The sequence below is a fragment of the Podarcis liolepis genome, assembly GCF_965112155.1.
Source record: "Podarcis liolepis genome assembly, chromosome: 4".
Taxonomy (NCBI): domain Eukaryota; kingdom Metazoa; phylum Chordata; class Lepidosauria; order Squamata; family Lacertidae; genus Podarcis; species Podarcis liolepis.
The window spans coordinates 3,887,343-3,912,096 of record NC_139558.1 but is presented as its reverse complement, the minus strand read 5'-3'; the positions used below and the strand labels follow the sequence as shown (position 1 = coordinate 3,912,096).

Here is a 24,754-nt window from a genome sequence, read left to right as displayed (position 1 = left end):
GGAGAGCAAGGGGGGGGGTCAGCTTCAGGAAGCTATCCGCTAGTTGTGCAGCTCTCCCACGGCTTGTAGAGAGCTTGCCTGCACCCAGGAGCTTGGGGCGTGCTGAGCTTGCGGATAGCAGCCTGTTCTGGGGTCGGGGGAAACTCGGGCTTCCCCTGCCCTAGCCCCGCACCTGGGGGGGAAATAATTTTTTTTCTTTATTTCCCCCCAAAAAACTAGGTGTGCCCTATGGGCAGGTGCGCCCTATGGGTCGAAAAATACGGTAAGTAGAGTGAAATCATAGAATCTTAGCGTTGCAAGGGACACAAGGGTCATCTTGGGTCACAGAGATCAGGCAGGTGGGTGCATGCAGATCAGGCGTGGAGATGAGGGAAAGAGCAGCTGCAGAGATTGGGGGGTGGGGGGAGGAAAGGAAGTGGAGTTTGAGTGGGAGGGGAGGGGTGTCAAGCCACTGTCAGCAGAGCAACTAGCGGTGGCAGCCAGCAAAGGTGCATGTCCACTATGGCTGCTGCTGGTTTCCTGCTGACTGAGAAAAGCTGCCTCCGCCTAAATGTCATGGGAAGGTGCCACAGTGCCTTGAAGTGAAGGGTGATCAGCTGCCCTGTTCTCCATCAGCATGAGGGGAAGGCTGCAGCATTTTCAGCTGCCTTGGTTTCTCTCAGTGTAAGGGAAGGTGGCTCAGATCAGCAGTGAGGAGCAATATATTGCTGCACATTTCTGGGTCAAAATCATTATTACGCATTTTAAAACTGATTTTGGCCAATATATTGAAAAATTGCACAGCGTTAAAACAGACCATAATTGGGAACCACTGGTTTACGTTCTCTAACTACTCTGAATTCTAAAGGCTTGGTATCCAATATTTACAATATTTACAAATCAGGCAATGGGCCCCTTCCAGGGTCTTATGATATCCTGTGATGGTGACCTTAAATGTCAGATTGGTGAACATAAATGAGGTCAAATTTGGGTAAATGTTCCATTGAAAACTATATCTTTTAGGATTCAAGAATCTAAAAGCAGTACTTAGGTGATATTGTACTCTGGCACGCCTTTCCAAAATCAATACAAATATCTCTTCACTATGTTGGCAAGGTTGTAATACTATTGGAACTTATACACATGTGTGTTGGGAATGTGAAATTTTAAATAATTTTTGGGTAAAGGTTTTTACCCTTATCTCTCATAGATCAATCATTAACACCACATCAAGTATTGAACTTGCTTCCAATAGAAAGCAGTACGAATCCCAGCATATCTCATAAGATACTGGTCTTTCTATTACTAGCAGTGGGAAGAATGTCAATAGTCAGTCAATGGAAAACTTGCTCACCTCCCTTGCTTGATCATTGATTTGGTAATAATAATAATAATAATAATTTTTATTTATAGCCCGCCCTCCCCAGCCAAGGCCGGGCTCAGAGCGGCTTACAAGCAATGATAAAAACAAGTTGAATGATTACAACTTAAAAACAGAATTAAAATACAACATTAAAATATTGAAACATTAAAATATTAAAATGTAGCCTCATTGCAGGAGGAGAAGGAAAGGAAAAAAAAGAGAGGGAGGGAATCAAATTGGCTCCAAGCCAAAGGCCAGGCGGAACAACTCTGTCTTACAGGCCCTGTGGAAAGAAATCAGATCCTGCAGGGCCTTGGTCTCATGAGGCAGAGCGTTCCACCAGGCCGGAGCCATCACTGAGAAGGCCCTGGCTCTGGTTGAAGCCAATCTAACTTCCTTAGGGCCTGGGACCACTAGGGGGTTGCTATTTATGGACCTTGAGGCTCTCCGTGGGGCATACCGTGAGAGGCGGTCCCGTAGGTAGAAGAGTTTGGAGTTTGGATTTGATATCCCGCCTTTCACTCCCTTTAAGGAGTCTCAAAGCGGCTAACAATCTCCTTTCCCTTCCTCCCCCACAACAAACACTCTGTGAGGTGAGTGGGGCTGAGAGACTCCAGAGAAGTGTGACTAGCCCTAGGTCACCCAACAGCTGCATGTGGAGGAGCGGGGAAGCGAACCCGGTTCCCCAGATTACGAGACTACTGCTCTTAACCACTACACCACACTGGCTCTCGAGGGTCCTAGGCCATGAAGGCTTTAAAGGTCAAAACCAGCACCTTAAACCTGACCCTGTACTCCACCGGGAGCTAGTGCAGCTGGAAAAGCGCTGGGTGAATATGCTCCCATGGCAGAGTCCCCGTGAGGAGCCTCGCTGCAGCATTCTGCACCCGCTGGAGTTTCTGGGTCAGCTTCAAGGGCAGCCCCGCGTAGAGTGAATTACAGTAGTCAAGCCTGGAGGTGACCGTCGCATGGATCATTGATTTGGTAGAGTATGGGATGTAGCTCTCTCTGAGTATCAAAGAAAAGTAAGCAAGGAAGAGTCTAAATCAGATCATTTTGATGCTATTTGGTCTAAAAAATTTTTATAAAAATAATTTTTATTAACAGGCCAATCAGATCACATTAATTCCAAATCACATCAATTCCAAATTACATAGCCAAATTTTAAAATTTTTTTTGGGGGTACCCATATTTCCAGCTTCGAACGGGATCCAAATATCTCTCTTGCTGCTGCTTTGATGACATAGTTCTGTCCAAATAATAGTCACAGTTCTATTCAATCTTCTCTTTTTTGTTTTCCTCATCTTCTTGTTGTTATCATATATTCCTTTCTTTGTGATCTCTGATAGTTTCCACAAGCGGGTTGAAAACAAACGTTATGTCCTGTGTGGCTTTTACGTTTGTCCAAGAGCCATATCAAAATAAACAGACATCATTTCAACACTCCATACAAAACAATTCCCACAGTCTGTTCTGTTTTCCACAGACCTGCCGCTCTCATAATTTTTTTCAGGGGGCCCTGCCAGGCTGAACTCACATTCCGATATAGTTACAAGCCATAGTCCTCCTCCCCCTCCTTCTGCGGACAGATCTGCCATAACAGCCTCTTTTTCCAACTGTGTCACAGAGAATCTTCTTTCTTTTCTCGATGTTCCACAAGCCATATCTTTGATTAGTAATTAATTTCCACACAGTTCTTAATCCTCCTGCTTGTAATCAGTAATTTGCAATGATTCTTTTTTAGGAATCGTTATGGGTACTCACATAAGACAAAAAAAGAAAAGCCCCCCCCCCTTTCAGTCTTGCTCCGACATACCGATCCTTTGATGAGACTTCTTGATTTATTATTGATTCCAGCCTGTCGCTCCCCATCACAGAGATCCCTTCAATTAGCAGTCTTTACTCCCGATCTTCACTTGAAATATGTGCATTTGCTTCTTTTCCAACTATATATTTCGAGCTGATGCAAACCAGTGCGCGATCAGAGACAGCGTCCAGGAGAGCCGACCCCACCCGAGGGCTTCGTGCCTAGTGCCCTCGCCCTCTTCTTTCGAATCCGGGGGTGAATTATGGACACAGCAGACAAGGCAGTGCCCCCCATTCCCTTGGTGGGCAAGGGAGGCTGCATACTCCCATATCAGCCTCTTAATTACCTCGTGTGTGGTCTAAATTTTTGATACACGTCACTGCAACATAGACCCCCAATGGTTCAATTGAGTTTGTGGAGAGAATGTATTTTATAAGATTAGGATAAATGCTTCGGATAGTAATTATAAAAGATGCATCACATGTGTTAATGTAGGGTATTATCTTCCCTCCCCTCCCATTCTTTCCTAGTTTTCATCCCCCACTTTTGTATCAGTATGCTTGATTTTGTTTATATTTTGACTTTTTAAAAAAACTAAAACAATATAAAAAGTAGGATAATCCTGTCACACCTTCCTAACATAGCTGTATGGTGCTCTATATATCAAACAGCTGAAAAATAGTTTGGTGCATACAGGACTGATACTGTAATAACAAAAATATATTTGATGAAGGAGGAATAGTATTTGCTTTGCAATTGGTATATATGGTACTTAAAATTTTTAAAGAAAATATCTCTGAGAAATAATAGAAATATTGGTTAAAACAGGTGACACAGTAATAATATAGAGTTTCAGAGCTAGTTAAGAATTTCCTTTGAATTACAAGACTGTTCTCCTAGGAAGAGCAAGCAGAATTGTTGCTAGGACTTATTCTTGAGGGACTGAAAACTCTCCATAGGGAGATAGCAGAAAACATAAGCTCTTTATATAGTGATACGTTTGTGAACAATATGTAAAAATGTAGACTTCCTTCAAGTTGCTTCCTTCAAGTTCCTTCAATGCTTTTATAAATTTTATGAAGCAATATTGTTATAATGTGAATATGCAGTTTCTTCATTGTGTTTGTTTTATGTGTGTCACAAATCCCCAGTGCGCTGAAGGGGATTCTGAGTCTTTCCTGCAGATGCCCATTTTAGGAAAAGCCAAAGACTGTGGCGAGGCAGCTATTCAGGGGAGCTTGCTTGACACGACTGATGTCTTCCACTTAAGATAAGCATCCACGGAACCTTGATTCTATTGAATTGTCCTAATATGCCTGTCTTCATGATGGCTCATGATGCACAATTAGGTTACACCCCAACATAAGGTGGGTTACACCACTGGAACTGCTGCTACTGCTACTGTTGTGGATGTGGGTGTGTATGAGTTTGTGGGTGTGTGGGTGTGTGTGTGTGTGTGTGAGAGAGAGAGAGAGAGAGAGAGAGAGAGAGAGAGATAAGAGGAGGAGGAGGAGGAGGAGGAGAAGAAGAATGGAGTGAGATAAGAAATGAGTTTGGTGTTCAATTCTTCTGTTACACGGGATTCCAGAAGGATCAATTGAATCAAATCTCCCCATTTATTTATTTAAAGTGTTTTAGGCAGTCTTTCAGAGTAAAGGCCTCAAAAAGTCTGCTTACCTTAATCAGTGGGTGGTTTTGCAGCAAGGGGCCGGGATGTGGCTGACTACCTGCCAGTGATTGGCCAGTCCAGCAGGCTTTGGGCAGGCCTCTCCTGAAGGCGGACCCGTCTGGCCAATCATTGCTGGCTGGGCCTGCTCCCGGGCAGGATAAATTGTGGCCTGGCTTGGCGGTCACTCCTTCTGCCTCTCTTCACCAGTCATAGCCCCATCCCAACGGTGGTTTACGCTTAGATGCACTCCCAGCAGAATGGCTAGAATGGTATTATCTGGCTTCACCCAATGCCTATGCCCAACCACATCTGTAACCAATACAGGTTATGGCCTATTCAAACCCATAATGCCATATACTGTTGTTTTGAACTGCGGGATCATGGGGTCTTAGCACACGAATGCCATGCATAATAGAAAAAGATACATAGGTACATTGGACACAAAAAATCGGCATACATTATTATGAGACAGTACTTTTGGATGAAGGGTGGTAACAAATTTAATAAATCAATTGTTGGTAGTAGTGGCTGGCAAGGGAGCATGAGTGGGGCTCTCCTTGATTTCTAATGGTTATCGGGAGTTGATAAGTTAGTGGGGAGCTTGGTGCAGTGTGGTCATAATGTGGGGAGAATAGGATAGGCTCCAAGCTCTTCACTGCCTCTCCCCTCTCCTCTCAGTAAATGCTTCGGATATCCAGTGTTGGAAATCAGGAGAGCAACATAGCCCCACCTCTGCCACGCTGCAAGCCAGCACTAACTTCAAGGCCAGTCACCATCATAGCAGATCTTACTAGTGGATGTATGAGCAAGACCTCCGAAGCTGCTCATAAGGTACAAGCAAGATTGTACATATTGAGACCGTTTAGATCGTCTGGTCCAAACCAATTGAAGGTTAACGTCAGCACTTTGTTAGAAGAACTTCTGTACAATTGATTCCATGTTGTGGCTTCCTAATTCCCACCAACATCCTGCATTCTGCAGCAATTGGAAGTTTCCAAATCATTTTCAAAGCGCATTACAGTGGTACCGCGGGTTAAGAACTTAATTCATTCTGGAGGTCCATTCTTAACCTGAAACTGTTCTTAACCTGAGGTACCACTATAGGCATTGCCCCTCTTAAAGCTGAAAGTGTTTTTTTAAGGATTACAGAAGTAGTCTCCTTTTCAAGATATCCCATAAGAAGAAGACAAAGAATCATTTCATATTGATATTGGATTGCTCATGAGCTTCACTATGATAATTTATAAAATGTTCAACATTGAAGCAATACAAAAGAACCATATGTGTAATATGAATTGTAGTAGTAGTAGTAGTAATTTATTATTTATAGCCCGCCCATCTGGCTGGCCTTCCCCAGCCACTCTGGGCGGCCTCCAACCAAATATCAAAAACACAATACAGCATCAAACATTAAAACAGGGCCACTTTCAGTTGTCTTTTAAAAGTAAAATAGTTGCTTATTGCCTTGACATTTGCTGGGAGGCATTCCACAGGGCAGGCGCCACTACCGAGAAGGCCCTCTGCCTGGTTCCCTGGTTCTCGCAGCGAGGGAACCACCAGAAGGCCCTCGGCGCTGGACCTCGGCGCTGGATGATGGGGGGTCGAGATGCTTCTTCAGGTATACTGAACCGAGGCTGTTTAGGGCTTTAAAGGTTAGCACCAACACTTTGAATTGTGCTCGGAAACGTACTGGGAGCCTATGCAGATCTCTCAGGTCCAGTATTATATGGTCTAGCTGCCACATTCTGGATTAATTGCAGTTTCCGAGTCACCTTCAAAGGTAGCCCTATGTAGAGCGCATTGCAGTAGCTGCGTACCAGATGGAGCTGGGAGACAGCTGCCCTGGACACAGAAGTAACCTGTACTTCCATGGACAGCTCTGAGTCCAAAATGACTCCCAGGCTGCGCACCTGGTCCTTTAAGGGCACAGTTACCCCAATCTGCCATAACTTGAAATCTGATGAGGAGGCCCCGCTAATAGATCCAGCTTAATGGGATCTGACCCATGACCCACCAAAGGGTCTTCCCAGTAATGGCAGCTCATTTGTCAAATTTATTCCCCTTTCAGGTTTGGCTGGCATCTAAGTTGTTTAGTTTTAGGAAGCAGCTTGAAGTCTTGTTTTTGCTACCAAGTTTTTTAATGCAGAAGAAAATTGACAGAATTTCAGGAAGCTGTCAGGCTGTCTCTATTTTTTATTGTATAGCTAATATTTTATATTTTTAAATGTTTGTTGTTTTATATTTATTTTTGTAACACAACCTGTCATTAGGATGAAGGGTGGGATAAAACTTTTTAAAATAATATTTAAAGCTATATTATACAAATTTATATATATAATAATAATAATAATAATAATAATAATAATAATAATAATAATAAATTTTATTTATATCCCACCCTCCCCAGCCGAAGCCGGGCTCAGGGTGGCTAACAACACTAAAATAGTGCACCCCTTTTTACTGTTAGTTGTTTGATATACAGCATTAATTTTCAAGGAGTAATTACAGAATTGTAACTTATTATTGTTGTCATTATCATTATTCATTATCTGCCCCACTTCACCTTACCTGACTCCCATTGTGACACATCATTTTTGAGAAAGTTGCTTCAGAAAATAATATATATATATATATTGAAGCTTTTTCTTAGAAGCTGAAATGGGGCAGGGTGTGTGTGTGTTGAAACCACATTTCTAACAAATGCAGAACTATATTTTCCAAGTTTCTTCTGGGCAAAATTAAGTGCTGAATGATGTCAAATGGCCTCTTCAAGTTCAGAAGCTTCTTGCATGATTATAACATGAAATTCTAATTATTTGCAATAGGAATGTAAATAAGGTGGCACCAAGCCTTATTTGCAATGACTAATGAAAGCTGTTGACTGTAATCAGAGAGATGCAGAGCAACAGGGGCAATTCATTAGGAAAAATGTGGCTGGCAAACAGCAACTGCATGCCAGTTCGGGCCTTTCTGTTTTTACATCAAATTATATACAGTATTTGTTGTTGTAAATGATAATAAATAACTCCCTTTATGAGGAGAGTAAGTAGTGATAAGACATTGCTGCACAGTTAATCCTGCCAACTTCTGCAAAATATCTACAGGGTATATGTCATACTTGGCTTTGCCATGGATAGCTAAAGATGCTTGCCATATTACATTGATTAAACACATTTTAATTGTGGATTTCTTCTGTTGGGTTGAAGTTCAATATATTAAACACGTGCTTCAAGTCTTATTGCTTCACGTAATAAGCAGTTCCTTTAACTTCTGGAATTAATCAGATATTAGTGTATTGCTTGTATATCTTAGATTTATAGTGTATTTAAGTCATACATGTTATTGTGACCTTATTAAAATAATAATATGCACATTACATTCTTTTATAAATGCATGCCTGTAACACTATTTTGGATTTGTAATTCTGAGTCTTTTGTTTCTGCATGAATATAATTGCATTTGTTTCTAGAAAATATACTACTAGTTTTTGTGTCTCTAGTTAGTACAATTACTAGTTAGTACAATTACTACAATTTACTAGTTTTTGTGTCTCTAGTTAGTACAATTTTCTAACAAAGCACTCTCATATTGCAGATAGTGATATAAGGTGCCTTTTCCTTAAAAAAGAATGAGGACCCATTTAGCTGAGATTCCTGCACTGCAGGGGGTTGGACTAGATGACCCTCAGGGTCCCTTCCAACTCCATGAATCTGTGACCCAAGGAATAAGTCTATTTTAGACCTTGGTGGCATATGGCAAACCTATTTTTAATCTGATGTTCCTAATTCAGTATTAAAACATGTTGTGAAGTTCTAATATAAGCCAAATGGAGACTTTATGATTAGAGGTAGCGTATGCTCTCTGGCTGATGGGGACAAACGGCAAAGCATGGATATTAGATTATGACCTACTTATAAATTTTGACTGGAGTATGATAGTTTGAATTATTATTTTTTATGACTATCAGCAGCAGTTTGCTATGTCCAGGGTTTTCAGAATGAGTACTGCTATTCAAAGAAAATTGCCCCCCTCCCCCCCACACCACACACACTTTGCATCCTGACTTGTTTTTCTAGTGGTTCTGGTGATGGTGTCTTAACCAAAGTGTCTTAACTGACAATAACTTCAGCAACTAGAGATGGTGGCGCAGATCAACAGCCTTGGCTCCAGACAGAAACTCAAGGACTCGTAACGCTCATTTCAGGCATCTGCGTTATCCAGCTTGGATTAAAAACAGAGTCGTAGAAGAATTCACATTTTACCCATCCAGCTCCCTTAAACACTTAGACACCATTTGCTTTACACAACACTTAACTCCGCAAGGGCCATGGGAAGAGGGAGGATCCGGTCTCTTATTTTCTCCCCTCTCCTTACACTGGTAACACGTCAGGAAGAAAGATCCCCATGACCCTTGAGAAACAAAAGGGCTAACTCTAAAGGAACTGGCCAAATAACAAAAGTCTTTGTCAAATGACCTAATGACCAATAGCAAAGGGGCCAAATGAGAATTATAGTTTCAGAGTATGCGCATCACAACTGCAAGGTCCTGTCCTATGTATCCCTTAACCCTAATGGTGGGGGGGTGATCAATAGCGGCCACTGCCCACAAGAGGTCATAGAGGCTGACCAATGATCGGTCACAGGATTTGGCCAAATTGTTTTGGTTTTGTCCCCATCTTACTTCCTTGGAATGATACTTTATAAATAAGCATTGCTACTTTCTTAGGAAGTAACTAAACTGAAGAAGTCTTACTTTGGTTCAGAAGGAGGCCCTGTCGTCACAGCTGCGTCTCTGCCGGGAGAAAAGACGTGTGGCCTTCATCTGTTCTGGTTGTTTCTGTATCCTCCTCTGCAAAGAAACTGGACATTTAAACCTCGCAATTTTGGTAATACTTAAAGTGCCTTATGTTGGTTCAGAAGGGGTCCCTGCTCTCACCATTTCTAGTGTGTATTCATACCACAACAACCATGCGTTACTCAGCAGGACGCCCTTGTCAAATGGTGAGCAGTTGAATGCAACCCAGCAAGTTTCATCGCTGACTGGGTCTGATTAACTGCAATTCCACAAGCCCCAGCCAGCCAGGCCCGGGATTGGAGATGTATCTCAGCCACAGGTCAGCCACTCCTAATATACCGTATTTATTTGAATGTAATGCACGCCTAAAAAATTAGGGCGCCCATTAGATTTTATGATGCCAGCAAATACTTTTTTGGTTTCAAAGTTTTGAAAATTCAGGTGCACATTAGATTTGATGGCACATTGTGTAAATACAATAACAGAACATTCTTAACAAATACCACCTCTCAGCGTGTACAAGTAAAACTAACTTGTTCTGTGACACCCCCACCCAGTATTTTCTTAATATTTTAAAACGTTTTTAACCATTTATTGATAATTTTGATGTTTTCTTTTATATTTTTGTAAACAGCTCAGAGGCAGTTTGCAAATTTTGTTTTTAAGAAATACATAGAATGAAATACTTTTAGCACCTTAGAAATGTAAGTGTGAAGTATCTTATCCTGGTGTTGGGAAGAGTTAATTCTAATGCACATTTCTATGGCTGAAGGGAAATGAGTTCACTGCTGCTCATTCCTTGACTGATTGAATTTCTATGCCGTTCATTCAGATGAATCTCAAAGCTGCTTACAAAATAATTTCGTTGTCCCTGAGAGGGGGCAATGACAATAAAGATATTATTATTATTATTATTATTATTATTATTATTATTATTATTATTATTATGACAACAACATAATAATTATAATAGAACATCACAAATGCAGCATAAATCATATAAAATAATTAACAAATAATCATCAACCAATCTCCTTTTTTGGCATAGAAAAAGTGCATCGCATACTCGGACTGGAACACAACACAGTTAATGAAACATAGTTGGGGATACATTAGGATAAAATTGTCCAGACATGAGGTACGAAAGTGACTCTTAGTACCTATGGTGACGTAATTTCATGGCGTCACTCAAAAATCTTGCCACATTCTCCCACAACGTCATTCCTACAGTTGATGAACAAATAATCAGTAAAACAATTGCAATCTATAAAACACTATTAATGAAACAGCAACTGAAACATAAGCTAAACACCACAATTACAGCAAATTACTTGCCCTTTGAGTGAATGGTCGAAGATTCCTGAAGTATAGTTTTGATTTAACCAGACAGCTAGAAGGAAGGTCAACCTCTTAGGAATCTCAAAAGGAAAATTATACCCTGTTAGGTATGTCTACTTGACTCAACCTGGCATTTGACACTGGGTTATATGTTTGGCAAGACCCGAAGCATTTCAGGCTCAATTTGCTCACAAAGCTTGCTTATAGCTAGCCGCAGTTGCACCCATTATTGCTGCCTCTTCTCACCTGTATTGCTTCTCCCTTTAAGGGATGCGTCAGAACTCTCAACGAGACTTTTCTTGTTCTAGAAAACACTGGAATAACTTTCCCAACACTAAATCTGTCCTATTTACCATTATCACTATTTAGTAGGAGGAAAAGTAGTAGTAGTAGTAGTAGTAATAGTAAAATTTATATACCATCCTTTATCTGAGGATCACAGGACAGTTTACAATATAGAAACACAAAAATACATAACATAGTAATAAGAGCAATTACACCCCCAGCTCACCCCCACAGTTTATAAGACTACAAATTGTTCATCAAAGGCATGGGAGAAGAATGTTTTTGCCTTACAGCTAAAGATATGCAATGAAGATGCCAGGCCAGCCTTCGACACGCAGGGCACCACTGCAGAAAAGGCAGGTTTTCCTGTTGCCGCCCTCCGAGTCTCTCGTGAAGAACACACCTGAAGACGGGCCACAGATGATGATTTCAGGGTCTGGATTGGTTCATATGGGGAGATGCGGTCCATATGACAAGCACTCACATTGCCCACTCATATTTTTCATTAAACCAAGATATGAACCACCCTTCTCTCTGTGCATGCCTCCCCTTTTAAAAAAAATTATTTGTATTAAGTTTTAAAATTTTATATTCATTACAATGACATTCTTTCATAGAAAAAGAAAAAATACAATTCCCGTATCTCTCCCCCCCACGACTTCCCTCAACTTCCTCTTCTGTTTCATTGCATATTAACTTCTCCTGCTTGTTTTATTATACCTTAACATTACATTTTTTATTTTAAATATTGTTCTGTTCGTATCCTTTTTATACCATAATTGTTTTCAAACTACCTCTTACACTTTTTTATTTTTGAATTTTTACATCTTAACTTCTATGTCCATTTTGTTAATTGTGTTTACTTAAACCCTGCTAGTGAGTTCACTTCTTTACAATATTTCTGTAAGTACAACATGAATGGTTCCCACTCTTTTTTGAAGTCTTTATTGGCTTTGTCTCTAAGTTTCCCAGTTAGCTTCCCAATTTCCCCATAGTCCATCAGTTTTTCTTGACATTCTTCTTTTGTTGGTATCTTGTCTTATCTCCATTTTTGGGCTAGTAATATCCTAGCCACTGTTGTGGCATACATAAATAGTTTCTTCTGCTCCTTTGGCAAGTCTTGACCTATAATGCCTAGCAAAAAAGCTTCTGGTCTTTTAACAAAGGTTATTTTAAACATTCTTTTCATTTCATTATAAATTATTTTCCAATTTTTAAAAATTATGTTACAGTTCCACCACATGTGATAAAACGTGCCTTTCTTCTCTTTACAATTACAATATGCCACCCCTTTTAAGTTTACTGCATTTTGCTCTGGAAATCTTCACTTTTCATTTTTCCTAACAGGTTGGGATTGGTAATTGAAAACTTACATGGTTAATATTTTAGCTTTTAATAAAAGGCTTGTTGGAGAAAAATGATCAGCCATAAAAAATAGAAAGATTAAAAAATGGTCAAATGCCATGAAAGGATTCACTGATTAACAGTAAAAATAATGTTTTGTTTCTTCATTAACTTAGATGAAGCATGTAACTTCATTATTAGACTAATGAAACTGATATCTGTTTTGAAAATGCATATAGTGCTTGTAGGGACCATGATGGATTGGACTTCACTAGTGGGTAATAGAAGGTTTTTATCCAGCCTACCTGCTATCTCCAGGAAAATATCTCCCTAGCGAATTTAAAATGTTACTTTCAAGTCTAATTGCTGGAAATGTGTGTTTAGAATTGGCTACTCTACCACTGCTGTTGTAGGGTTCCTGTGTGGTTGGTCAAGAGGAAGTGTAGCCCTTGGGCCAAAAAAGATGAACCACCACTTTATTATACTGTCAATATCCAAGGCTCATCTGGCACTTTTGTTACATATCTTTAGGCACCACGCAAAAACACCCCTCTTTTCCCAGGCCTTTGGCTGCTTAAACAATCTACGGCCTTGTGAGACTTGATGTTGTATACAGTTTAAGGTTGGGGGAGAAGAGAGGAGGTGATCTGTAAAAAGGATTTATGATCTGAAAATAGAGGTGATGTATGTATTTCTGTAACCCAAGAAAACCTTTAATAAAAATATATTTTTTAAACAAATATGGACTTTTAAACAAGGGGTATTGTTTTTATTTGTTATTATGGTATGTATTTTTGTGTTTTACAAGAGACAGCTAGCAGACTAGTCGTCTCTCACAGCAGGAGAACGACTACTGTATCTTCCACCACTCTCACCGAGGGATGAAGCAACCCATACCTGCTGCAGTTCTAAACCAGCAGGTGAAGTATGTTCCATAGGGAGCTGTGGTGTTAGCATCTCTTCACACCTCCAAGCGGAGGTCTCCATTTGTTTTTATGCTTCTAAATCTTCCCCCTTGTCTGCTTCACATACTTCTAAGCATCAGAGGCCTTCCAGTGAAAGAAAGATAGTTAATCCATGCCCATTCTAGTAGGAACTGCAATTGAGATTGTACTAAGTATTTTGGATAGAAAGCAAGCAGGTCCCTACCTATTGTTGTTGTTGAGTCGTTTAGTCAAGTCGTTTTGTTGAGTCCGTTTAGTCATCTTCGTGACCCCATGGACCAGAGCACACCAGGCACTCCTGTGTTCCACTGCCTCCCGCAGTTTTGGTAAAACTCATGTTAGTAGCTTCGGGAACACTGTCCAACCATCTCGTCCTCTGTCGTCCCCTTCTCTTTGTGCCCTCCATCTTGCCCAACATCAGGGTCTTTTCCAAGAAGTCTTCTCTTCTCATGAGGTGGCCAAAGTATTGGAGCCTCAGCTTCACGATCTGTCCTTCCAGGAAGCACTCAGGGTTGATTTCCTTCAGAATGGATAGGTTTGATGTTCTTGCAGTCCATGGGACTCTCAAGAGTCTCCTCCAGCACCAGAATTCAAAAGCATCAATTCTTCATTGATCAGCCTTCTTTATGGTCCAGCTCTCACTTCCATTCATCACTACTGGGAAAACCATAGCTTTGACGATACGGACCTTTGTCGGCAAGGTGATATGTCTGCTTTTAAGATGCTGTCTAGGTTTATCATTGCTTTTCTCCCAAGAAGCAGGCGTCTTTTAATTTCGTGACTGCTGTCACCATCTGCAGTGATCATGGAGCCCAAGAAAGTAAAATCTCTCACTGCCTCCATTTCTTCCTCTTCTGTTTGCCAGGAGGTGTTGGGACCCATGGCCATGATCTTCGTTTTTTTGATGTTGAGCTTCAGACCATATTTTGCGCTCTCTTTCAATTAAAGAAAAGGTTCTTTCATTCCTCCTCACTTTCTGCCATCAAGATTGTGTCATCTGCATATCTGAGGTTGTTGATATTTCTTCTGGCAATCTTAATTCGGGTTTCGGATTCATCCAGTCCAGCCTTTCGCATGATGAATTCTGCATATAAGTTAAATAAGCAGGGAGACAATATACAGCCTTGCCGTATTCCTTTCCCAATTTTGAACCAATCAGTTGTTCCATATCCAGTTCTAACTGTGGCTTCTTGTCCCACATAGAGATTTCTCAGGAGACAGATGAGGTGATCAGGCACTCCCATTTCTTTAGAAACTTGCCATAGTTTGCTGTGGTCGACACAGTCAAAGGCTTTTGCATAGTCAATGAAGCAGAAGTACCGTAGATGTCTTTCTGGAACTCTCTAGCTTTCTCCATAATCCAGCGCATGTTTGCAATTTGGTCTCTGGTTCCTCTGCCCCTTTGAAATCCAGATTGCACTTCTGGGAGTTCTCGGTCCACATACTGCTTAAGCCTGCCTTGTATAATTTTAAGCATAACCTATAGAATACCTGTAAAAGCATACTAGCCTGTCTATGTGGTTAATACATGTTGTAGATTACTGCAGTGATAACAAAAAGCTTTTCTGTTAAGTGAAATTCTGGGTTAACCCTTTCCATTAGCCAGAGGGAGGTGATCCATAGTCAGTGGTGATACGAGGGGTACTATTAAACATGTTGTATCTTGAGCTGTATCTACTTGAGCAGGAGAATGTGGATTTTTCAGATTTTTTAACATGGGGGGTCTTAACTTTTGTGGTACCCTTGGGGTACCTAGCTTTCAGTGTGTGTTTGCTTCTGGTGCTAGGATTGTGTTTTTAAGTAATTTTTATTTAAAATTATGCTATCTCATTCAACCATTTTCAGCCTTCATTTCAATTAACAGGCTATGCTTTCAGTTAAATTTAATATAAATTCAGGAGGCTTACCTGTTTACATTGAAATTGAGAAAACAAAGAACTTTGTCAAATTCAATTTAGCATTACGGAGATTACTGCAGCACATCAGCCTTTTATCTATAGTAGTGTATAAAAGCACTTTGAACAGTGCATCAATTTTCACAGCCATTTAGTAGATTAGAAAGCAATTGTAAGCAAAATAAAACCCACATTAACTCCTGTCAACAGCCTCCCTTTTTCTCTGTTATGGATTGGTTTAAAATAACGATGAGGTTGGAACTGATTGCATCAACAGTACAGATGTATTATAAAAATGAATGAAGCCACTGTACGAGAATTCAGAGTCATCAGTAGATATTTGTCCTATCTATGTAGCAGCTTTCATGTTTGCTTTTCTATATAGTACTATGAGCTTTTGGGGGGTGGGGGAGAAGAAGGAGGTAGGCTGTATGTGAGACACGTCTAATCCCTGGATCCCGCAAGTGTTAAAATATAAGCCAGGCTAGCTTCCTGTGTTCAGGTGATAGCCTGGGTGATGGACTATCAAGGGAAACAAAGGAAATGGGCTCTGTGTGAGATGGCAGATGGGTGGGGTTAGAACATTAGAAGGGCAAAACCTGAGTTTAGAGTGGAGTTGCTGTGATGGGACCTAGAAGTAAAGCAGCAAGCTTGAGACAGTCAGAGCAACGTTTGAGAGCAATGTCTGATTTCTGTTTCAATCTAAGGCTGCAGGTATGGGAGAAACAGGACCTTTTGGGGGTTTAACTGCTGTGAACCCCCCTGTATTGTATATATGTGTAAATAAACCATATATCATAAACCACTGTCTCTGCTGTGTTCCCAAAGGAAACAGAAACCCTGGGTGGGGGCCTGGAACTCCTGGAATCTTGCACTGCTCTGAGATTAGGGTGATGTGCAGCAATGCAAAAACAAAACCAAGCTCTGACATTAAGGGAACATGTCCCTGTCACCAAGAAACAATTGCTTATGTTTTGAAACAGTAATTATATCTGGTGACAGCTTTTTAAACTGTGCTCAATTTTCTATTCTAATAGTATTGCAGTTATAGCTGTCTAGTGTTTTGTATGCAATCAACAAAATACTTACATAAATAGAATCACATATTTTATTTATTTATTTGTTCATTCATTCATTCATTTATTTTAAATGAGCACTCCTCTGAACAATTGTTCTGATCCATTTGCAACATTATTTCCTGGTGCTGTCTTAAAAGCAATTAGAGTAACTAAAAATGACATTTTATCTGAGCTTAAAAGCAATTAAAATAAAGTGTACTTTTAATCATAGATGGGAAACCACCTATAAGCTAGTGTTCAAGGTCCTTTATATAATTTAAAATAAGGCTTGCTTTTTAAAAGAAAAAAAATAATGTGCCCCTCTTGTTGTTCTGTGGGTGAATTTAGAATAAGAGATTTGGGGGGGGGGGCATGAATTACTGAGGAGCGTACCAGTGCATATCTTTTTAATTGCTTGCCTAGGTTGGCACAGTAATTTTCTTTCAGATAAGGAGTATTTCTATGCTGCTAATTTCTTTTTTGTTTTTTTGTAAAAAGAAAAAGCTGCCTTGACCTTCACTAAAATTTTACCCAACAAGCAGCGTCTGTCCTGCTACAGTATGAATAATCACAGATTGGTATACTGTGGTACCTTGGAAGTCAAACGGAATCCATTCCGGAAATCCTTTCAACTTCCAAAACGTTCGGAAATCAAGGCGTGGCTTCTGATTGGCTGCAGAAAGCTTTTGATGTTTGGGTTCCAAAGAATGTTTACAAACTGGAACACTCACTTCTGGGTTTGCGGCATTCGGAGTCAAAATGTTCGACTCACAAGGCGTTCGCGAACAAAGGCACGGCTGTATTTCATGAACCCAAAACACAGCACGGTAATTTTCATTATTAACTACCTAAATCTAGTGAGAGTTGTTCAAAGAAGACTAAACAATACTTGGCTTTTGTTTTTCAGTTCAGCAGCCTTATTGCATTAACTGTATGCTGTTGCAAAAAGAAAAGAAAAGAAAAAAATCTTGCAAAAATATAAACTGTGAACCAGTAAATTGTCCTAGACACATAATACTAATCCAAAATTTTGCCAGTTATAATTCATTGGATGTGTCATGACAATTTAACTACACTGTGCCCTTGAACCTGAGTCACATTCTTAAGGCCACAAAGGCAATTTTAGCTACTTCCCTGGTTACACTAGCAACAAGTCTTACAAGACTCATTCAGTGAATGGGACCATATAAATGGTGGTGTGAAAGTCTGTCTTACTCTAGTGCTGCCCACAAAAAAGGCCAGATCATTGCTAGTTTTAATATAATGCCCCTTTCTCATAGATCCAAACCTTAAAGCAGGTAACAAGGAATCACAAATTACAGATTAACACACACCCAATCCTCATGTCTGCAGAGGGAGTTTCAGAAGCCCTTGTAAGGTCCTACTGAGGAGCAAAATGGGGCAAACTAGGCATATATACTCAAACCTTCCATGCACTGAAGGGGGCTCTTGGAGCGCTTATATTCCATTTTGAATAAAGATGCTGCATATGTTCAAATGAGGCCGTGGTTAATGGCTCATGTTGAGCAGAATTTTTGTTACTAGAATGTAATAATGTTAATAATTATGAAGCAATGGCTGTGATTTGCTGGAAAATGAGAGGATGATTAAGGTATTTATCTTTTTATTAGCTACTGCTTTTTATGATACTTATGGAAATGCACTAAGTAAATTATTAAAACTGAATAAATTTTGCATGAAATTCTTCCAACAGCTAAAAATATTTCTGGATTAAGTCATAGATGTGTTGTTTCTTCTTCTTCAGGTGTTTGGCATTCCTGTCTTGATACCTTATGTGGCATGTTTCCTATCAGAAAATATTTTTTAAAATTACACTGCACTTAACAGCTTGAGCTATCAGTTCCAGCCATTTTGTTTATATTCTTTTTGCCCTTCCCATCTGAAAATCCCTTGCAGGGGGTTCCCAATGCTGTCCCATTCAGGCACTCATCAGGTCCACTGGGAAGCTTTAACACCTTGGGCTTTCCTAGGCCATGGGTTGTTAACCAGTTGCTGATAATGTTGTTACGTCACATCATCCCTGATCATTGGCCACTGGCTGATGGGAGGTGTAGCCTGGCAGTGTAGAGCCACAATTTAGCCACCCCTTCATTTTAAAAAATAAAAGAAATACTAGCTAGTTCAACTTAATTCATATCATTAATATTTTTTCAATTTACAATTTGTAACACCATCAGAGAGGGAGAGGAGGAGGAGCAAAAAAAAGCACTTACATCAGGATGGAGATGTTGATGTCTTGGCAAAGTGAAGCATCTATTTACCCCATAGTAAGAAGGCAGTATTTAAAGGCAGAATTTAAATATAGCTTTCAAACACAATTTAAGCCCAGGATTCAAGTCATGCTGGTACAAATCCAACTCTAAATCAAATGAGGTAATGTACAGCAGAATGTACATCAGTGGGTGGAGGAGAGAAGGAGGTCATGAAGGACTCCCGAATATGTCTGCAGCAGATCTTAAGGTCACTTATGAAAGTGCCCTTACATGCAGTTGAAAGTGTCCTGTATGTTATGGGTTTACCTTTGCAATCTAAAATAAGTGGTCCAGTTTTAAAATGAAAGGCATTGATGAGGTTTTTGAGGTTTGAAGTTTTTTCTACAATCAAGTGGTATGTAAATTTTATGAAAGAAAAAATAATAATTCATCAAGGTTTCTTTATAAAGCAGCACCTTCTCAATGCTTCCATTCCCAGTTAATCATAAAAAGCAAAAAAAATGTTCATTGACATCCTATTAAACTAGAGTTGAGGATTGGACAGTGAAGGATGAAGTAAACTGTGTTCCCTGAACTTCCACAACCCGAGGGAAGTAACAGGAATAGTAGACTGGGAAGCAGATACATTCTAGAAGCACGGCAACTGGCTGCTAAATCCCTTAAGAGCAATTCTCTGACAGAATATATTATATGATACACCAAAGAACTGAGATGATGAAGCAGAGTTGTAGAAGAATCCTTACTACCTTGTTTTTCAGAGTTTGGGTGCTAGGTTTCACCACATAATTTCACTGTTGCCTATCATATTTTTGTGTGTTATTTTTCAGATGCTGTTCTGGTGTATTGTACAGTATAGGTCAAATGCTGCTTTTGTAACTAGAGATTCTTCAGGAATAAAAGCATCACAGCCATGTTTGTGCAGTACAAGATGTGATATTTCAGTAAAAATATGTGGATTAGTTTTATATAAGTCTGTTAAGGAAGGAAGAAGTTAATATCAGGCAATATGAAAAAAACATTAAATGTTGCTTTTAAGTGCACTATTCATACTTAAATTAGTAGGCCTTCTGAGTAGTAGACACATAAAATTCCACTGTTAACTGCTGTGAGTAAAATCATTCTGTTGAAAAGATTTAGTCATAAATCCCTTTATAAAACTTTGGTTGACTTTTTTCTCCATAATGCTTTCTATTTAATTCTATGCTATGGTTTATATCAAATATTTATTGAAATGTGACTTGAATACCCAGACACTGTCAAGATGGTTCAGTGATTTAGTGGTGCTTCTCCTACAGCTTTCCCTGTAATCAGCAGATGCTCTGGTATTATCATAAATATTTCCTTTACACACACACAAACTTACATGCTTCTGATTGAATTCAACTTGTTGCATAATAAATATCCCATGATGATCTCCAACCTTCTGCTTGTACTATTGCCTCTTGGTCTAGACACCCACTTTTCAGGGCTGCTTAGTTAAACTGAAGCAGGCAGAGAGAAACAAAATATTGTTCTATATACACCTACTGTTAAAGACTACCAAAACTCTATTTTCTTTGTTGGGTTAATTTTCTGCTCTGTTTCCTAAACTATATATATAATCTTAAATTTTAGACATCAAGGTGTTCACTGCAACCACAAGGTAATGGCGTTCTAAGTCAGTCACTGTCAGTTCAAACCTCATAAGCATATGTGTGAAATTTAGATTTTTTTTTGCCTACGTCACCTTACATTGGTTTACATTGAACTGCCTTTGGTATTTTACCTCCCATTCGCTCACTTTAAAGAGATCCTTTTGGAGCTTTCTCACCCATCACTCTAAATTATTTAGGAACAAGTTAAAAGTCATAGGTCCCAGTACCAGTCCTTGGGGGTCTCCATTTTCTATAGCCTTTCATTAGGAAAACTGACCATTTATTCCTACTCAGCTGTTTCATTATCAGTTACTGATCTGCAAGAGTTCTCCTTTTATTATTAACTGCTAAACCTATTCAGTCTTTGGTGAGCTGCTTTGTAAAACGTATTTTTGATTTAATTTATTTAATAAACTTTATTTTTATTTTTCAACACAAAAACATAGAAAGTCATCAGAGAGATGCTTATATAATAATGGTATGTGTATAGCATTATTCTACATAGGTATATTAAGCTAACACATAATTTGAACCATATTTCGTTTTTAGGTATAGATAAGGAGTTGTGGAAGTCATTCATTGAAAGAGTTTAGTACACAATGTCAACTGAAACAACTCTCCGATCTAATAAGTTAGTGAAACAGGTCTTACCCAGGGGTCAGCAAACTTTTTTTGAGGGGGCCAGTTCACCGTCCCCCAGACCTAGTGGGGGCCGGACTGCACGCGGCGGAGGGGGCCCCTCTCTCTCCCTCTGCCGCTCTGCCTGTGGTTGGGAGGTGGCGCCACCACCTCTCCTTTTGGGGCCAGCTTTCCCAGGCACAGGGCCAGCAGGCGCGCCAAGCTCCAGCCCACAGCGCGGCCCTGGGGAGAGGCCGGCAAGCGGGCCGTGAGGCTTCCTATCAAAGCCCAGCCCCCTTCCTCCGCAGGGCGGGGAGAAGCCAGGAAGAGGGAGGGAGGAGACAACGACGCAGTGAGGGGGGGGGATTGCAAAAAAAATGGTGCCCGTAAAAGTTTTGGGGGGGAAATGGTGATCATGCCGACCCAAGCAGAGATTGCAGAACCGTTTACGGGCAGGATCCAGAGGGCAGTTGGGCCGGATCCGGTCCACAGGCCTTAGTTTGCCGACCCCTGCCTTACCCTTTCAGTAGCCATGCTGGTTAGTTCAGCAATACTTGTTCTTCTATATACAGTGGTACCTCGGGTTAAGTACTTAATTTGTTCCGGAGGTCTGTTCTTAACCTGAAGCTGTTCTTAACCTGAAGCACCACTTTAGCTAATGGGGCCTCCTGCTGCTGCCGCGCTGCCAGAGCACGATTTCTGTTCTTATCCTGAAGCAAAGTTCTTAACCCGAGGCACTATTTCTGGGTTAGCGGAGTCTGTAACCTGAAGCGTATGTAACCCGAGGTACCACTGTACTTGGGATTTTATCCTTGATCGTGCTTTCCGCTAGTTTTCCTGGGACAGATGTTGAGCTAACTGGTTAAGCATATATTTTAAAGCATATATTAAGCACTTTTTTTTTAATGGAAACTTTCCGGTCCTCAGATATAGAGGCTGATATTAGGGACAACTTACATATTTTTTGTTAGATTAACAATTTTGCATTTGAGATCTTTAGTGCTTTACATTTTTTGTATTATCAGTTTAGCAATTTTGCATTTGAATTCTTGGGTGGATGGCATGTGGATCCAATGTTTTGTCAATTGTAATTTTGCCAATAAGGCCTCAAACTCATAAAATCATATTCTTTGTTCCCCAGATAGAGAAGGGAGCAAAGCTAATTTTCATATAAAATGTTTGCTTAGTAATCATCCATGCAACTATGTGGTCTCAATAGACCACAAGGTGCATATCTATATATAATAAATCCATCTTGCCACTAATTACGCTGATCTTGCTTCAACAGATGACATTTGTAACATGCCCTTTGAGCTTTCCACCTCACCTAGGACTTTTGCAAAAGAGCTGTTGTTTCTGTGGTAGGGAACAGGTTATCTATGTATCAAGTGAGACAACAGAATATCTGTTTCTACTAGTGTTTATATAGTCTTTTAAGTCCAATAAGCTTTCCTGCTTAGCTGGAATGTATGCTGCTCCTAGAATGCAATTCAGTACAGTTGGTGTGTGCTCAATAGGACTTACTGTTGATTATAATAATAATAATAATTTATTATTTATACCCCGCCCATCTGGCTGGGCCTCCCCAGCCACTCTGGGTGGCTTCCATAGAAACCAAAAATACAATAAAATATCACACGTTAAAAACTTCCCTGAACAGGGCTGCCTTAAGATGTCTTCTAAATGTCAGGTAGTTGTTTATCGCTTTGACATCTGCTGGAAGGGCGTTCCACAGGGCGGGCGCCACTACCGAGAAGGCCCTTTGCCTGGTTCCCTGTAGCTTTGCTTCTCGCAATGAGGGAACCGCCAGAAGGCCCTCGGCGCTGGACCTCAGCGTCCGGGCAGAACGATGGGGGTGGAGACGCTCCTCCTTAGGATGCAGTGCCTGCACACTGTCTCACCAGAGTGGTGCATGCTCTGGTTATCTCCCGCTTGGACTACTGCAATGCGCTCTACATGGGTCTACCTTTAAAGGTGACTCAGAAACTTCAACTAATCCAGAATGCGGCAGCTAGACTGGGGGCGGCCGCCGAGACCACATAACACCAGTCTTGATAGACCTATATTGGCTCCCAGTACGTTTCCGAGCACAATTCAAAGTGTTGGTGCTGACATTTAAAACCCTAAATGGCCTCGGTCCTGTATACTTGAAGGAGCATCTGCACCCCCATCATTCAGCCCGGATACTGAGGTCCAGCTCCGAAGGCCTTCTGGCAGTTCCCTCGCTGTGAGAAGTGAACTTACAAGGAACCAGGCAGAGAGCCTTCTTGGTAGTGGTGCCCACCCTGTGGAACACTCTCCTATCATATGTCAAGGAGATAAAGAACTACACAACTTTTAGAAGACACCTGAAGGCAGCCTTTGTATTTTTATTTACAGTGGTACCTCCAGTTGTGGACGGGATCTGTTCCGGAGGTCCAGCCAGATCCCAAGGTTTTCGCAACCAGAAGGACCACTTTTGTGCACGCACGCACGGCAAAAACCCAGAAATATACTTCCGGGTTTGTCACTTACGTATCCTGAAATTTATGTAACCGAAGGGATATGTAAGCAGATGTTTGACTGTATTTATTTATTGAATTTATATTCTGCCCTATACCTGGAGGTCTCAGGGTGGCTCACAGAACAAAGCCAAAACACAAAACATATAGTCAAAATAAAAACAACCCAATAACACCCCCCCCAAAAAATTTTTTTATAAGGGCATGGTGTTAAATAGTGGGTAGACATAGCAGACGACGCAGCGATTTCTCCAAAGCAGCTCTTTATTTGTAAGCTGGAACAGAACTGAACAGCAAACAGCTTAGCCGGCCTGCTTTTATAGGCAGCCGGCTGTCAATATTGTAGCAATATTGTAGCAACAACAACCCAGGGTTTCCCACCTAAGGTAACTGACGTGGACCTGAGTGAAAACTATATACACGATACTCCTGGTGGCCAGGGTGAGAACTTCAATACATAACACATAGGATGTCAATCAAATCAACAAAGGCCTGGTTAAAAAGGAACGTTTTTGCCTGGTGCCTAAAGATGTATAATGAAGGCGACAGGCAAACTTTCCTGGGGAGAGCGTTCCACAGACCAGAGTATTGGGAAGTTTTTAATGTTTGACGTTTTATTATGTTTGTATAGGTGTTGAAAGATGCCCAGAGTGGCTGGGGCAACCCAGCCAGATTGGGGGGGGGGGTAATAAATAATAAAATCATTATTATAGGATTAAGTCGGATTGCACTGTTGCTAATATGTCCATTCTCGTGCCATAATCTGCTTTTTATACCCAAATAGGCATATTCCCTACTTTTCCTATTTGGTTCTCTCTTCATACTTGGCAGCTGCATTACGCTTCTAAACACATTCACTGTCATCTCAAATCAGATATTTTGCTTTCCAACACCTTTAGGAGAAGGTGACATATCCAGTACCTCACTGATAACCATAACTCTTCCCCTCAAATACAAATGACAAGCAAAGTAAAGCTAGCCTAGAGCTGCTTGTTCTACTTTTTAAGCTCTGCACAAGTGTTTAAAAACATCAACATTCTGAATTAAGCCAGGCTGTTGTAAAGTTAATTTGATTTCTATTCCCAAAGAACAATATTAATCTTGGGACATCAGGTACTTCCAAGAGCAAAGAAAGATTAGCCTAGTAAGAGAGATTGTGGACACATGCTTTGCTGTATGCCCCTAGAGCTGGATTAGACCTAGAATCTGTTCTACTCTCCAGATTTTGGGTGGGGGAGAACTACTACTGTACTTCCTACCTCACTGCTAGACTTTATTAACCTCTTACTA

The 24,754-nt window shown here is 40.5% G+C and overlaps 1 protein-coding gene and 2 long non-coding RNA genes across 3 annotated transcripts in view; 2 read left to right on the top strand and 1 right to left on the bottom strand.

Moving 5' to 3' along the window:
* LOC310706086 overlaps positions 1–24,754 on the top strand; it is a 1,025,148-nt gene that overhangs the window by 567,012 nt on the left and 433,382 nt on the right. The gene's annotated exons all lie outside the window — the stretch shown is intronic.
* DIAPH3 (diaphanous related formin 3) overlaps positions 1–24,754 on the top strand; it is a 119,135-nt gene that overhangs the window by 83,725 nt on the left and 10,656 nt on the right. The gene's annotated exons all lie outside the window — the stretch shown is intronic.
* LOC310706144 lies at positions 10,633–13,701 on the bottom strand. The gene is made up of 2 exons (XR_014525724.1): positions 11,528–13,701; positions 10,633–10,837 (listed from the first exon to the last, which is right to left on the bottom strand). It is a non-coding gene; the product is annotated as an uncharacterized lncRNA (long non-coding RNA).